Below are 17,235 nucleotides of genomic sequence, written 5' to 3' on the forward strand. Positions count from 1 at the left end.
GCGGCGCGGCTTTAGAGAAAAAAGGGTGGGACGAAGGGGGGGGGGGAGGGAAAAAAAAGAACAAGGCTGCAATGGATTTTAATGGGGCCGTCGCTCCGATAGCGCTCATTTTTCGCGATCGATGGGGAAATCGCGATGGCCAAGACAAGCGCGGTGATTAACGCCAAGGCAAGGTCCGCGCCGTCGCGTCGGTCGAGGACAATAAGTTTCGCCTATTACAGAATTCCGTAATTATTTCTCACGACTGTGTATATATACTCATGATTTATTCCGTAACTCTGCGCTTAGCATAATAAATAATGACATAATGGCTTTATGGCTCTCGGGGCACCTTTATTCAGGACGCCCGCCTCGTGCGAGCGAGAGAAGAGATGTGAGAGAGGACGCACGGCTGGGGAAAATCTTATTCTTTTATTTATTTTCATTTACCGTGCTGTATTGTGCACATTCGCCGTAGCTGTGCGACCGTGCAGATAACCGAATAGTTTACAGGGGAAAAGGTAACAGAAAAATGAATATTACAAAATCTAAAAGGAGATTTAGATACGAAGAGGTGGCAGCGCGACCTACTTTTGCTAAAATATCCTGAAAATTCAATTACTTTTATTCTAAATCCCGTATATATTCGTCTTGGCAAAGACGAACTTAGGGGACAAGTCAGTGGATGCATTTGTGTTCACCATCAGTGACGTTATAATGTCACCAGTATTTATCGCGGTTCGTAAACTTCTAAATTCGATATCGATTTCCGTAAAATTTTTATGAATCAGCGTCACGAAAGGAGAACCTACTTTTGAAACGAAAAATTAACAATTAACTCACTTTAAATTAAATATCAATAGATTGAGACAATAATCGAGTTCAATAAAAAGCAAATTAACGCAAATTTCGAGGACTTTGAGTTGATCAATGTAAATTTCAAGCATTTCGAGTTTCCTATTTTGTTTGTCAGAAGCCTTCGCACAAAGGGAATTGTTGAATGCCGACTAAAAAGGGATAGGAAAACGGTAGTCGCGGATTAATAAAACTCAAAGCGATGAGATAGGCATGTAACAAATATAAACGCAATTTACTGCGCTGCACGGCGCATTTTTATAATGGAAATTTGATGGTGGACGCCGATAAACGGATGGCTGCATCGAAAAAATATTTTCTATTTTTACGACGGTAAATAAATTAACGATGAAATGCAACAGGATGCAAGACTGGAGCATCGTTTTACGCGATCCACCGGGCGTCATCGGTTTTACGACACGGTGATTTATCGGGCGATATACATTACGTGTATTACGTGTCGCATATATATTGTTTTACGCGCACTTGATTGCGGCATTGTATAATGCTAATTAAAGTCTCGATCTCCACATCATAATTACGTAATTAATTGACGCGGAAGGTCGGATCGTGATTTGCAATCGCATTGCACGCCCCGCGTACGAAAATTGCGCGACGAGGTCCATTGGAGATTGATGCGCGAAATAATGTCATTCGTGCCTTCGCATAATTTTGTATTTAATTGACACGAATGCGATTGAAGTGCGATCCGTTTTCAGTTGTCATATTTCGCAGAAAATAACGTGAATTAATGGGATGATCTGTTAATTATTAGTCGCTCGCGTAATAGTTTTATAACATTTTAACATTCGATTAGCATGTGCAACGTGAAAATTTAATGAAAATAATTTGATAATTAAACGCGAGTTCCACAACACGCTTTACAGCTTACAAGGGGAAGGCCAGGTCAGTGCATCACGGATCCTGATTCGAATTTTTTTGGTGAAACCAGAGGCAGTATAAAGATATAGTGTTCGAGCGTTTGATTGAATGGGCCTTTAGTTTTCGAGTAAGAATTTTCGAAAAATAAATTTTTAAATAATAATATTCAATATTTAATAATAAAAAGCGATATATTACTTTCATTCAACATCGGTTATAATAATGCTTGGGGAAAAATACAAATTTTTATTGAAAAAGTAAAAAAGTCGTATATTACAATATCAGTAATAAAAAATGAAAAGAAATAAAAACACGCATTAAAAAAATTTATTTTTTTTTTATTTTTTTATTACTGACATTGTAAATGTACAACTTTTTTACATAAAAATTTGTATTTTTTCCCAAGCATTATTATAACCGATGTTGAATGAAAGAAATATATCGATTTTTATTATTAAATATTACATATTATTATCTAAAAATTTATTTTTCGAAAATTCTTACTCGAAAACTAAGGCCCATTCAATCAAACGCTCTGACATTATATCTTTATTTTGCCTGTAGTTTCACCAAAAAAATTGGGGTCAGAATCCGTGATGCACTGATCTGGCCTTTTCCTTGTTAGTAAAAAATAAAATATCTTTTTGAATGACAAATATCAGTTATTTACTTAAGAGAGGTTCCAGCACAATTCTCTAGTCAATAAACAATTTATTCTTAAAATTGTGTAAAACAATTAAAATAATAATATTAAAACATTATCAACAATATCTAATTTACTAATGTCATATACACAATCATTATTAATTTTATATGTATAATATATAATTATTTTTAAAATGACAAAATAGAAGTTATAAGACTCTCATTTGACCTAAGTACCAATAGCAGGAAATGAAATATGAATATGACATTTATTTGCTATATTATATATTAAAAAATAATAAATAAAATATAATTTAAATAAAAAATGTATAAATTAACATTTTTTATCATAAATTTGTTGTATTTTTACTTATGCATCAAATATATCGTTTTATAGTTTGTGTTAAATTTGATAACTTAACATGTCTAGTTAACAAATATTTTTGTTTTTCGTTATCAATAAATATAAATTTCTTTCAAACTAGACGGTCAATTCAAATAAAATTTTATCAAAACAAAAAAAATGTTAACTTTGTAAGTATAACAATTTTTAAATTTCTGTTTTATATGCAAATGTTTCAAATTAACAGAAAATACCTACAAAATAAGGTTAATGCATATCTTGTAACGTAAAATGTTATACATTTAGAATTAAATATCTTCAAAACGGTACGGTAAAAATTAATAAAATTTTTTCTAGATATTATTTATTGCTAACCTATTACATTCGAATTGTTGAATTTTTCTAGATATTGTGAATATAATTAACTTTCGTATTATATGTGTATTATGGACTTGTCTTATATTTCATCAAACGCTGGAACCTCCTTAAAACTTTAGGTTTAATGAAGCGCAGAAGTTGGTTGCTTAGCGCTACTAATTTCGACTCGCTCGCCTAATAAACTTTGTGCCTCGCTGTTTGCTCGCTTTGTTTTTAATCTCGAGCGCGTACATTGTCTTTTGCATTATATGCATTATTATGTCGCGCTGTAATCGCGCATCCAGTCATTCGCGACGAGGAGAAATTCGTTTCCGGAAACGAAAGAGCCGCTGGTGCGTAGGTACGCGACGCTCGCGGGACGGAGTCGGATTAAGCGATTCGAACGAGTCACGCGAGAACGATTATGCGACAATCGCGCGATAAGAGAATTATTACGCCGGCATGCTCTGTTTACTTGTTTGCCGATATGTACGGGTCCGACGAGGGTTCCGTCTGGCGCGCGATAACGTGCGCGCAGGATGGCACAACATGCGTGATCTTCCTGCCTCGACTCGTGTTTGTCTCCCCGTTCCTGTTTTATTGAACGAGTCTCCGGAGGGTGGAAACGCAACCACTCCTCGTGGACGTGGAAATTAATTTCTTCGAGGAAGAAAGAAATTGGAGAGAAAACTAAAATCACTATTCGAAAGATTCGATCCCCGTAATGCATTAGTCTGGGTGAAAGGGGAACGAAATCCAGAACGAAAATAAACATTCGGACAATTTTAATCCGAATATTTTCGGCAAACTATGGTCCGCGTAATTATTGTTATTATTATATTGTGAATTTCAGTAAAATTTTCTCTCTTGTTATATAACTACTTACAATAACTTTGATTTTGCCTCTTCACAGAAAATATTCGCCTAAAATATTTGTTGAAAAAAAAGTGGTTTTTTTCGCTCGTTTTGCTGGTCTCTCGATTTTGATACTGGACTGTGTGCCAAATGGTACCTTATAATGAGATATTAATCACAGAGAAGTTTCAAGTTGAGGTGACAATTGTCACAGCTGGAGGGGGGTCACTTATTAGGTCTTTTTACGCGAAAACTCGATTTTTTACATTCAAAATGAGCGTTATTTACGTAAAACTGCGATCAACCTTCTTAAAATACTGGACTTCGCAGACCTGTGATAATTCCATAACAAACTTTGATTTTATCCCTCCCCCCCTCCTCCAGCTCTGATAACAATTGTCATCTCAACCTAAAACTTCTCTGTGATTAATATTTCATTATAAGCAAGGCTGCAGGGCAAAATATATCATTAAAATATTTGAAAGACAAAATACTGGCAATCTTATTGTTAGTATTTTGAATTACAAAATATAAAATACTTTCAATCTTTCGATTTTAAATACAAAATACAAAATACTTTTAAGTTTTTATTTGAAATATAAAATACTTTTCAATTTAATCTTTCAATTTCAACGATAATATATAACGTTAAACTCCCCCCTCCAACAGTCCCCTCTCCATTTTTAGAGAAAGAGGAAAAATAGTTGCTTTACTTTCTTACACTCTTTAACAGTCCTATTGTTCTGTATCAACCGCACGAGAAATCTATTTATTAATGTGAGATTATGAAATTTGACTCTGATGACTTGACATTGCTTGAAACTTGACGAAAATATTTAGTATCGCTAATTGCCTTATAAAAAAAATTTAAGTTACTCTTAATTGTTGTCAAGGATTTTAAAATACTATTTCACTACTATATATAGGTATTTCAAATACAAAATAGATTGAACATGTATTCGAAATACAACACATATATTTATACAAAATAACTTTTTTGAAATACAAAATACAAATTGTATTTCAAATACAAGTATATTTGAAATATGCTCAGCCCTAATTATAAGGTACCATTTGGCACACAGTCCAGTCCCAAAAAGAATGGGCGAAAAAATCACTCTTTTTTGAGTCACTCTTTGCCTGAAAGTGACAGTTTTAGAAGAATTATAAATTTTTTGTTGACGTATTTATGCATTGCAATTACGTTGATTTTAATCAACAATTCCAATTAAAAATTCAACCTCATTAGATTGGATATGCAGAGGATACTAAACAATATAAAGTAAATATAGCAGGTTTGACATACATTACGTATTCTAGGATTAATTGTGGTGTTCCGATCTGAAATCACACACGTAGTGCAAACACGCAGCGCGGCCGGACGCTGGTATCTGCATGCGGGAATCTCGATGGCTGTCAAATAGCGCGTGCAGTATGCCTCCATCGCGCACACTTCCATCCCTCGTTTAGGTAGACGTGACTATTCTTTAAAACGCGGAAGTCGATACGCGATAAGGTTGTCCGCTCTAAGGAAGATTAACGAGCCAGCTTCAAGCCGTTATCGCGCGTTTTCGATCGCGAAGTTGCTTAACGCCAGCGTTTTACGCCCCGTTTAGTAACAAGGGGAGGGGCGGACGGGCGGAATGCGCTATACACAGATCGTTATAATGCGTTATGTAGATTTTGCCGAAACGAAATTCGCGAGGGGGATCAATCGACGCGGTACGTCGCAGGTTTACTGCGCAAGAATAGATATATACCCATCTTCGCGTTTGGCGAACGCGCGTAACGCAAGCTCAATTAACGTAATGCGTAAGGGATAATACCATCCCGCATTACGGCGGTGATATTTATATCTCGATGCGAAATTCAATCGGGCGAAACAACGATTAATTAACGTTTGCGGCACGTCGCGATTTTCCCTCGCGGTGTGCGCTACGCTGCACGGACGTGTAACTCATCGTGGTAGAATTGGCGCTATTTTTGCACGTCGTTGAAACGGGCGAAAATCGCGGAGAAAATGCCGATACGCCAATGAAGTGTCATAACTTCCGCGCATTACGCGCGTCGTCAAAGCGACGGAATAATTAGCAATTTGTGTTATTCAATTAAGTGGCGTTCTGCCGCTGGCTCGCGCTGAAATATATCGCGCAGTATTCGAACGTTAATTTGCCGCTTCATAAAACAGAGGAGAGAATCGTCGATCTGTGTCGCTCCATTTGTTATCGCTTTTCGAACGATTTTCTTTTCTTCTCCAATTAAAATGCTACATCAATAGCGCATATGTATGATTTTTTTTTCAAACTCTGAAATATTATGTCATAATATTATATAAATTCACCTAACGGGATTTCGCGTATCAAGTGACATCCCGCGCGCGCAAAGCGTCGAGTAAAAAATCACACTATATCGAGTAAAAATTGGAGCGGACATTTCTGTTTTTTCTTTTGAAACAAAACACAGGTTATATATGTTTGACGTTGTTTCGCGTCGAGGGGAGAAGGTAATATATTTTGGCAATAGCCTGCAACGTCGAGAATTCGTTTCTACCGCGATTTGCAGACTTTCGATGTGCACACACACACAAACAAACACATACACACGCACACACACACGACGTGTGATGTCGTCGACGGTATTCGATACGCCCATCGTCGTCCCGCGATGTATTATTGAACAAGTAATTTGCGTCTCGATATTAGAAACGAGCTTGCATCTGTATTGTGTCGATGCGATATCGAATATTGATACGATCGCGTTACACGGGACGTCTCTCCTTCAGCCTCGATTCGACGAGTCACGAACGACGAGGTCGTCGTTCTCTTCCGCCATCGATTCGATTTTTAATGCCTCCTTTGCTCTCCGCACTTAAATCACCCGACGCACGGCACGGCGATCGTGAAAGCAGGTACCCTCATGGCCACGTCGCGCCGCGCCGCGCCGCGCGCGCGTAACCTCGTCCGATCAAGGCCTGACTATACTACTGACAAATTCACAATGTATGTTATTTATCGCGGAAAAACCACGTGCGCGTTATCGACACTTGCGTTATAATTACAGGAGCGAGTTATCAGACAGTGAGTTATTGCATAATTCACGAGGAGCTATTATATCTGTACCAGAGGCGCGAGATTTCATCGGGCAAGCTGACGATCGAGTTGTGACGTTTTTACATTATTGACAAAAGGCTCATACAACTTCGAATTAACTTATCCATTGATTTTTACACATGTAATTCCTCTTTTTTTTATTCTATATTATTCTAGATTTTTAATCACGCCAGCGAAGTATGATTAATTGGGATCTGATTCGCGATAAAATTGTACATATATTGCAACAGATTGATGTTGATTTTGGTTGGTAATCAATATTTATATATAATTACGTCGCTCCTTTATATTCAATGAATTCAATTAACGACAATGTAGACTCTCCCCAATTAAAACTTAACTAGGCTGGGCTCATCCCCCTCCCCCCCCCCCTCGTTACGTTAAGTTGTTACTGCAAGAAACTAAATAGTCCGTCGCGTAAAGGATAATAATCAATTTCAGACTTCCGGCCACGTACGCGCGACCTACTTTGTGCAGTATTTTATAATTAAATCTTGATTGTTTATGGGAAACTTGCATTGGAGTTTTCCGCGTATGTACACTTGCGATAATTATACGCGAACGAAATTGTTACGGCGTCACAATTCTAGAACAAAGATCTGAGCGCGATAATAAATTCAGTTACAATAATAGTCTGCGCATGGAATGATAATAGCGCGTGTTACAATAAATGCAATAATACGTGTAACGATGATAGCTCCGTGATACATGCGTAATAACGATACAGCTAACGGATGCCCGGAGCTCGAATTATTGCGAAGAGGAAACTTCCAACCCGCGCCCGCGTGTATTATTATCTTACAGAGTCTGCCTGTAATAACAAACCAGGATTGATTTAATTAGGGACGGTGATTAAAACTGCATTTTCGCATGAAGGTTATCAATAATGCCCGTACAATGTTCGAGGCGTGTAAAACAAAACGTGTGTAATAACATTACTGGCGTCTCGTGTGTGGTGTATGCGTGTGTGTGTGCGCGCGCGCGCGCGCACACTGACAGGAAAATATTTTGTATTTGTGGCTATAAATGTATGGTAAAAAAATTATGGTTAGGAGCACTATTTTTATAGTTATTATTACTACAATGTTAGCAATAATAACCTTATATGTATAATTCTATCGCATATGAAAAAATTTTGCTATAAATTATAATAATTTCAAATGTTAATATAGTAAAATATCAAGATTTATATGAGACAAATAAAATAAATATTTTTATGTAGTAAATGCAACTGCAATTATAGTAAATATAACTATATTTTCTTAACATTTGCTTACTATTTATATTGTAATAATAATTAAAAATAAGTACAAATAAAAAAAAATAATATCAATCATAATGTGTAACCATAATGTATTGTTAAAGCAGCTATAATTTGCATGGTTAAATTAATTACAATTTTATAATTGTTCCCGAAATTCACTATAAATTATAGTTAAATTATGATTATTTCAACTATATTTTTCTCTCTCGGTGTGTGTGTGTGTGTGTGTGTGTGTGTGCGTGTGTGTGTGTGTGTGTGTGTGTGTGCGTGTGTGTGTGCGTGTGCGTGTGCGTGTGCGTGTGCGTGTGCGTGTGCGTGTGCGTGAGCGTGTGCGTGTGCGTGTGCGTGAGCGTGTGCGTGTGCGTGTGCGTGTGCGTGTGCGTGGCGTGTGCGTGTGCGACTGCGTGTGCGTGTGCGTGTGCGTGTGTGTGTGTGTGTGTGTTCGTGCGCGCGCCAGTATAAACGCGTTTGTGCGTGCGAATTAAATAAATTTGGTGCGCGCGGGAGAACGTTACGGGAACAAATATCGGACAGAAGAAGCCAGGAAGTGTAACTGAGAAGGCGGCCGGCGGCAACGAAACGGGGCATTAAATCACTCGCGCGCAAAGCACGTGCATGGCAATTGTAGAAGGCGAAAATGACCAAGATGGAGTCCCGCACTCAATCCCCGAGCCCCATTCCGAATTGTGTGCTCTCGTAACGCCGGAATTCGGTTAGCGGTAATGTAATCTGCTTCACGGAGAGAGGAGATACACAGCAGCGCGGTGAAACGTATAGCGCGAGAGTGCGGTCGCATGCATAGGCGACCGATACGTTAGAATAAATCCGAACGAATCTCCGCGCTCCGGCCGGCGCTGCACCGCGGGTGTTCCGGTGTTGCAATTAATATTAATTAATTACACACGCGCGGTTCGGATTGCGTGTAATCGGGCGAAAGGCTCCCGACGGCGCGTTGTACGGTAAAGTCAGGTCCGCGCAAACATCCAATAAATATTCATGCAAGGCCGAGATCATTTTGTTTCTTATATAAGGGCGATAAGGGCCTTCGGCTCGACCGCGCTGAAAGCGATTATACAGTTCGAAACAGTAGCGTTCGTCGCGAAATTATTGCTCTCGAAACTTTTTCACCGCTGTTGAATTTCGACCGCGTAAAGAGGGCCGATCCGAATTCACTGCAATGCAATTTAACGCGTTTCAAGGCACTACCGTAACTATTCGCTGGTATGTCGAGGCCGCAATTGGCCCGAGAGACCGGGAGAGCTAGGAGAGATCAGTTCCGCGCGACAAGCCCCAACTCGATATTCCGCCTCGAAGAAGTGACGCCCCGGCGACAGGAGCCAGGGTGGCACGATACACGCGATATACGGGCGGAAGTTAGCGACGCGGCGACGAGGGCACACTTCCGACATGGCTTTTCGACCGTCGCGTCGTCGCGTCCTCGGTTTCACGACGTCGAAATTCCGTGTCGCGCGTCCGAGGAAAAGTTTCGATTGCTAACGTAGTCGGCCGATATTTCGTTTCCCCGCGCGTAGAGGCGCGTCGTCCCTACGTACAGGATAACTCGATTTTCTCGATTCGACAGGAAATTGAATTTTTGCGAGTTTTGCGACGAGACCTATAATGAAACCGAGGTCCTCGGAAAATGTAAGCGTAACAATTAAATTACAAGCGACGAGGGTATTATAATATGCGATAACCGGTTTGATTTTGTACAGAAATTTTGCGCAGCCGGCCACGGAAAGAACAATTTTGTTGAAAGGTCTAAAAAGTTTACTGAAAACAGATCTGAAAATAATTTTTTATTTAATCATCAAAATAATTTGTTCACGGAGAAAAAAAATACTGTTGCCACAACCTAATAATTGTGATAATTTTTGCCCATCAATTTAGAAGGATTATAGAAATTAAAATACTTTAGAAGTGACTTATATAGTTAACTGAACTTTCAGCCTCAATGTTGTGACGTGCAACTATATCATATATATCTCCAGGGCTGGGCATATTTCAAATACTTGTATTTAAAATACAGTATTTGAAATACAATTTTTGTATTTTGTATTTTATATTTCAGCGGAGCACATAAAAGTATTTTGTATTTCAAACGAATTATTCAATGTATTTTGTATTTCAAATACAACAAATACAATTTTGTATTTCAAATTTCAATCTATTTTGTATTTGAAATACTAAAGAAATTATTGATAAAAATTCTTGAAAACAATTAATAATAACTTAAATTTTTCTCATGACAATTAGCGATACTAATTATTTTCGTCAAGTTTCAAGCAATATCAAGTAATCAGAGTCAAATTTCATAATCTCACATTAATAAATAGATTTCTTGTGCGGTTAATACAGGACAATGGGACTGTTAAAAGGGGAGGAATTTAATAATATTGTAATTGAAAGATTAAATTACAAAGTATTTTGTATTTCAAATAAAAACTTAAAAGTATTTTGTATTTTGTATTTCAAATCGAAAGATTGAAAGTATTTTGTATTTTGTATTTCAAATCAAAAGATTGAAAGTATTTTATATTTTGTAATCCAAATACTAAGATTGTCAATATTTTGTATTTTAAATACTTTAATGATGTATTTTGCCCAGCCCTGTATATCTCTCAATCATACTACAAGTAGATATTTGTTGTATAGACCATACTAGAGAGATAACAATAATGCTTCGGTTGAGGCAACCACATATATGAAGATATTCTAACCAAATATTATTTATCCTAAGCACTACGGTTGTGACAACCGTACTAATGAACATACCTTAACAGATGAATGCCACGTAACATCAGTATAACTTAAATTCACATGCATTTCTTTTCCAAACATAGAAAATATTGTTGTAACATCCACAACAATTTTTTCCGTGTTGGAATACTAAACTGATAAGCATTGCTATAAAACGTTTTGATCGAGGAATCAACCACTATAAAAATCAGTGTACATTTCTTTGGGAATATATTGCTAGTATCGTATTGCGGCAATACAATACTAGCAATACGTTATCTATACATAACTATATCTCGAGCAATACCTAACAATACATTAGCAATATTTGGCAATATTGTGCAATAGATGGCAGTACATGAGATAATAGATGGCAATATTACTGACAATACAAAAGCAATACAATAGCAATACTAGCAATAAAGTGCGTGTATTGCCATAATCACTGTACATTTTTTTACTAGTGGTTAACCCCTCGGTTTTGATATTCTAGCAATCATTTTGACTTGTACACAAAATTATTAAACAAAAATTATTTTCAGATCTGAATCCAGTAAAATTGTTCTTTCCGTATGCGTTTTGTTCTCATATTTTTTTCACGATTAGAAATGTAAGGTAAACACCACGAATTTTTTTACTGAAAGAAATTTCAGATGTGGAAATTTCAATTGTTTTTAGTATTAATATTAATATTAAATTAAACTGAACTTTTTTATTGTGCGCGCTAATGAAATATTTCGGCGAGAAATAGAAGTTCAAATCCAAATATAAATATCTAATGCTGCAATCCGATTTATAACAGGTACGATATTACTTGATAAAGTCAAATTAACGCGAAATGAAATTATAATACGTCGAGACCTGAAATAATCAATACGGTTTAAAAGCTGCAACAGTACGTCTTTACTCTCGACTCAAGAAAAGCAACTTCAAACACAACTGCTGTGTTGCAAATAGGATAAACAGTCCGATTATCGCAGGATAAATTGTTTCTTTGTGAGACTATCAGCGAGAAATCGTTTTACTGCCGCCGTTCGTCACCGCGCGTTCATGGACTTTCGTGTATCTACGCGAACGCGATTAGCGAGCTTGGTGCACTAATTGATGGTAAAACTCGCGCAGTCTTATTTCACCTGGACGTTCGATCTCGACGCGTTTGTTTTTATATGTCACAGTTTCCACTATTAATCCGTTTGGTTCCCGTTAATTTGACATAAATAAGAAAATATCTTATCGATTCTGCGAGGGTTCGAAAATTCAAAGGGCGAGAAATAATGGAACAAAACCAGAAATAATAGAAGATCGAGGGCTAGAAATAGAGCAATTTTTATGCTCAAATAATTGAATAAATTTATTCGCGAATCGTTGGATTATATCTGCAGTTTTACATATCGATTTATATCGGGATATGGAATTAGTCTTTTAATTATTTCCTAATTGAATGGCACTTTCTACAACATTTTTCCATTCTCTTTGATACTTTTGAGCGAATAGCGCATGTAGCACTTGCGATGTAGGGTATACGAATATCGGGTCATTAAATACTTTATAATGCAAGCGCGGACTCTGTCTATCGGTTATCCCCGGGGGTGAGAAACGCAGTTTTCATTCCCGTCGTAAGTTCCAAAGTAATGGAAACTTTAATGGAATTCAGCACACTGCCGTTCTCGCGCGCGCCTTTGCCTTCACGATAAAGTGACAAATGTCCGCTAACTCTCGTCAGGATCGGCGGGTCGCGTAAAAATAATTGAAAACCATCGTTGCGTAACGAAAAATTCAAGGCGAGAAATTCAATGATGTTACCCTCCTTCGTGCATAACACATTTTTAACCCCCCGATTTCTTCAGATTTAAATCACTCTATTCTCCATGAAATCTCAATAATTTTGATACGAAGTATTACTCAATGTAATATTAATACTCCGATTATTCGACTCCGAGAAGCGAAAACGACAGATTGGAATTTCGCTGAAACCGAAATCAACTCCGAAACTCGTACAAGCGTATATAACATATATTTTCCATACATTTTTTATTGTACATATATATTACGTATTACTCTTTATATCCTTTCATGCTCGCGTTGTTTTAGAAATTTTTTTATCCTTTTTTTTACGTTATATTTGAAAAAAAAATTTTCTGCAAAAATTTTTCTGTTCCCTGATAATCCCAATAATTCCGATATGAAAAACGTGAAGGGGTGCTCACCTCGCGTCATGCCGGACCTCAGAACATCTTCCATCATTATGGGCTTCTCTTCTTTTCTATCTCTCTTTCCCTCTCGCTCTTCAGACTGATCCTCTCGGCAACATCCCACGGATTGTCGCGCGGCGAGTCGGCTTTTCACGAGGCGCGTCGAGCCCTTTCAAACACGGACACGACATACAGCGGGCTCCCTCGAATCCGCAGCGAACGCGTGGCCGCGCGCGAAGATCGCCGTCCTTGTCCCTCGTGTGTACGAGCGTCGCGTGCCACAAGTGCCTCGGACAGACGGAACTCGGATGCAACGACGAAATGCACGCGTCGAAACGGTGGCATTTAAGGGCGTCGGAATTATAAGTCTCGCAGCGTCTCGAAGTGATTCCGCGAATTCGGTGCCCGTTCGGATCGCCCTTATCGGACGGAGATCCACATCCGGTCCGCGATCCAGCGAGACCGCAGCGAACTCCGAGCGTGCGCGATATCAGGAGAGGAAATTATTTTCTTCCCGGAGTGCGCTTCTCCTGCGGCCGGGATTAAATGTATTATTATCTTTTCGCTTATTACCAGTACATTTAGCGTTTTTCTTTATCCCACGAGAGCGGCGAGGGGATACGGTGGGAGGTGCGCCTCGCTCTTCTATCCCGCGAGTATTGTTATGACAAGTTTCTCCAGCGCGTAAGAAGAGAGATTATACCCTCCGTCGAGGGAACCTCGGGATACCGCGTGCGGAGGAATACAACGGTTCCACATGTGCGAAACTCCGCGGGGATATTGCCTCGTCCGTATTGTCTCGAGTACCCTCGAAATTATCAGTTGTATTCAGGATTTTGCTGCAGCTTCCATCTGTTTTTTTTTCCTTTCATGTAATTAAATAACGTCTAACACGTAACCGGGGATTTTAATTTCCGCGCGAGATCGTTTAATCTCTCCGTGTAACACCTCGCGGTTCTCTTCCGCTTTTCTTTCCTTATATATTCTCACGCACTCGAAATTCTCGGCTCGTCTCTGAAATTTACGTTATTTGCGGATATCGGGATTTCGTGTCTCGGAAATTTTCATTCACTTTACATTAAGCGAATGAAAGGAGGAGAACGCTCGCAGCGTTGCTTCTTGTATATATATCCGCGCGAGACGCTGCGTCCTACAATTTTTCTTCTATTATCCCGTTATTCTTTCATACCATTTTTCAGAGCTGCATCGCGCGGCAATTTGAAACTCGCGTGCAATTCGACGCAGCTCCTCGAGCTTCGCTCTGGGCGCGTTCCCTTTGGCTCGATTTTGAATTTAATCGACGCGAGATCGATCCGAATTATCGGTGCTCGATTCCCTCCCGCGCGAAGTGTTCTCGATGCACGGCTCTTAATGCTCGCAACATGCGTTCCCTTAATGTTCCTAACACGCGTAGTCACGGATATGCGTGCCACTGTATGACGATTATCGTCCTGAGCGTCCCGAACGTGGAATCGAGAGATTACGGCTGATCGAGATGTTTCTCTCTCCCTCTCCTCTCTCTCTCTCTCTCTCTCTCTCTCTCTCTCTATTTCTCTTCACTTTTCTCAGTCCGTATATTCCTTTCCACTTTCCTTCTCCGATCCGACGGTTGATCGAACTCGACGTTAATCGAGATTTGAAACGGTTACTTCCGAACGAATTCCCGCGTCCGATAGAGATCGAACTGATCGACCCTTATCGGCCTCTCGCGCGCAAGATGCTTCCTTCAGGAGGACTCTTACCGGAGCCGATCACTCGTCGCGATTCTCGCGAATATATTGGCGACGCACTCTTATCATAGCAGAACGATGCACTTCGATCCGAGAGGAGCGGATTTCGCACTTTGTTCGATTGACGATCAGCTGATCCTGTTCGGCTCTTCCGCTTCGAGGACCGGCGGAACGAGGATGAGATCACTCAGGCCTTCGGCCTTCTCGGAATGACGGAGTAAGCGCGATTTCGCGGAGCGTTCGTGTTAAGAGAGTTCGTCGACCGGTTCGATCGACCGGCCTTCCGGTGTAGAAACGTGCGCGATACGCCTCACACGGATGCCGCGCGCCAACTGAGGTTGACTGACGACGATGCCCGCCCGCGCGGCGTGTTTCACGCCGATTTCCGTCGTCACGTGACGCGGCTGCTCCGTCGACGTCGCGGCGCGCCGCGACGCGCACAAGACGGCCCTCTCACGCTCGCCGACCTCGAGGAAAGTCAGATCGATATACATATTTATTGTCGATGTTTAAGTATTGACAGACCTTCGGACGTTATAACTGTCAGAAGGTAGGATGAGTCGCGTTCAAGGGGGTGTGTCTACTTAAGGCGAGTGGAGAAGTTTACACGCGCGGATATCTTTCGAAATGGATCTCGCAAGATAGAAATAAAAATTTTGCCTGCATGATGCGTCTAACGACGATCTTGATGGAAAGAGAAACGAGAAAATTGCTTTTTCCTTCATTTGTGTTTACGTCTAATTGTACGAATTGCTAAAAATTGACATAGTAAGAAGTAGGCCAAAGACAAATAGGCACTGAGATTGAAAAAGGATTGTGAAGAAAGCTGGTTTTATTTCCGCCCATAACAACCGCGTTATGCGTTTTTCAATAGCGCAATTTAAGCCCGGATCTTATGAGAATCGAGTTTAGGAGTCCTGAATGGAGAAGAAATGCGATATTAAAAGAATAGTCGGAGCGGGAGTGCAGGAAAGAAAGAAGCGGGAAAAATAAGAATTATTATTCCGAGGAAACTATTATTTCGGAGTTTCGGAAGTTTAATCATTGGAAATTGGGACAGTGTCGGTATAGATCCAAAGGGGAGAAAATAAATCTTGCATATACGGAGTAAATACATACATTGAGAACAAAAATTTGTTGAAAAACGCAAAATTTGTTTCATTTTACCAAAATATTTAGTCCGATACGTTCGACTAAACGTTACTACGGTGACACCAAATAATTTGTTAGTATTATAAACAAAATATTATTTTTTAACTAAACTATTTTGTTTCAACAAAAGTTTATCGTATTCAACTCAACCGTTCTATTAAAAATACACACTATTTATTATCCCCATCAGCATCGTTTAGTCAGTTCAATACTTGGAATTTAAACTAATATATTACTTGAATAACTAAATATCATACAAACACAAATAAATACTACTAGTATTTCAAACAAAATAATTTAATTGAGTTGGTTTAGTTAATTTTAAATTAAAAATTTTTGATAGTTGACATGAATGAACTATACTTTTTTTTGTGCAACTAAAGAAATGTTGAATTAACTATTGGATTGAACAACTATAATATATAAATTTAGTTCGTACAATCAATTTTTTTTCTCAGTGTACAGAGTCGATCGAAATACAGTCGAGAAGTTAGTGTGCAAATAATAACAAAACGCCGTGAATATCTATGTTTAAAAATAATTATACAGTCGAACCTTGATGAGTCGAATCCTAAGGGAACAGAAAAACACTTCGAATTATAAAGTTTTCGACTTATCGAAATTCGAGTAAAAAAGTATTTAACATATGAAAATTCGACTTGCGGAGGCTTTGTACGTGAATTTATCATTTTCCGATTATAATGGCTTTTAGAGGAAAAAAAATCAATATTTGACAGTGAATTATTTATTGCATATATGTAATAAATGTAATCGTAAAACAAATACCAGACTATTACTCATGATTACACGTAGCTACAACTTCGAAGTAAAAATAGAAGTTCGACTTATAGAGATCTGGATACTTTAAATTCGAGTTGCAGAGGTAAAATAATACATCTAAATACAGTCGCACTTCGATAACTCGATAACCTTTATAAGACGAAAATTTTGTTTATTCCCTTCCGCTCCGCTGCGAAAAACCTCTATAAATCGAAATAAAACCTACCTTAACTCGAATTATTTGTCAGGCAAATACATAATCTAAATATCTGACAAAAAAATTGAAATAATTCGAGTTAAGTTAGGTTTTATTTCGATTTATAGAGATTTTCCGCAGTAGAGCGGAAGGGAA

The 17,235-nt window shown here is 38.7% G+C and overlaps 1 protein-coding gene across 1 annotated transcript in view; it reads right to left on the bottom strand.

The window, feature by feature from the left end:
• LOC105462591 (adenylate cyclase type 5-like) overlaps positions 1–15,279 on the bottom strand; it is a 173,543-nt gene extending 158,264 nt beyond the window's left edge. The window contains exon 1 of the mRNA XM_011709296.1: positions 13,237–15,279. The gene's annotated coding sequence lies outside the window, so the exon portion shown is untranslated. The remainder of the gene's footprint in view (positions 1–13,236) is intronic.
• Positions 15,280–17,235: the final 1,956 nt, after the last annotated feature.

This window comes from Wasmannia auropunctata, unplaced genomic scaffold (assembly GCF_000956235.1).
Source record: "Wasmannia auropunctata unplaced genomic scaffold, wasmannia.A_1.0 LD336097.1, whole genome shotgun sequence".
NCBI classification, from domain to species: Eukaryota; Metazoa; Arthropoda; class Insecta; order Hymenoptera; family Formicidae; genus Wasmannia; species Wasmannia auropunctata.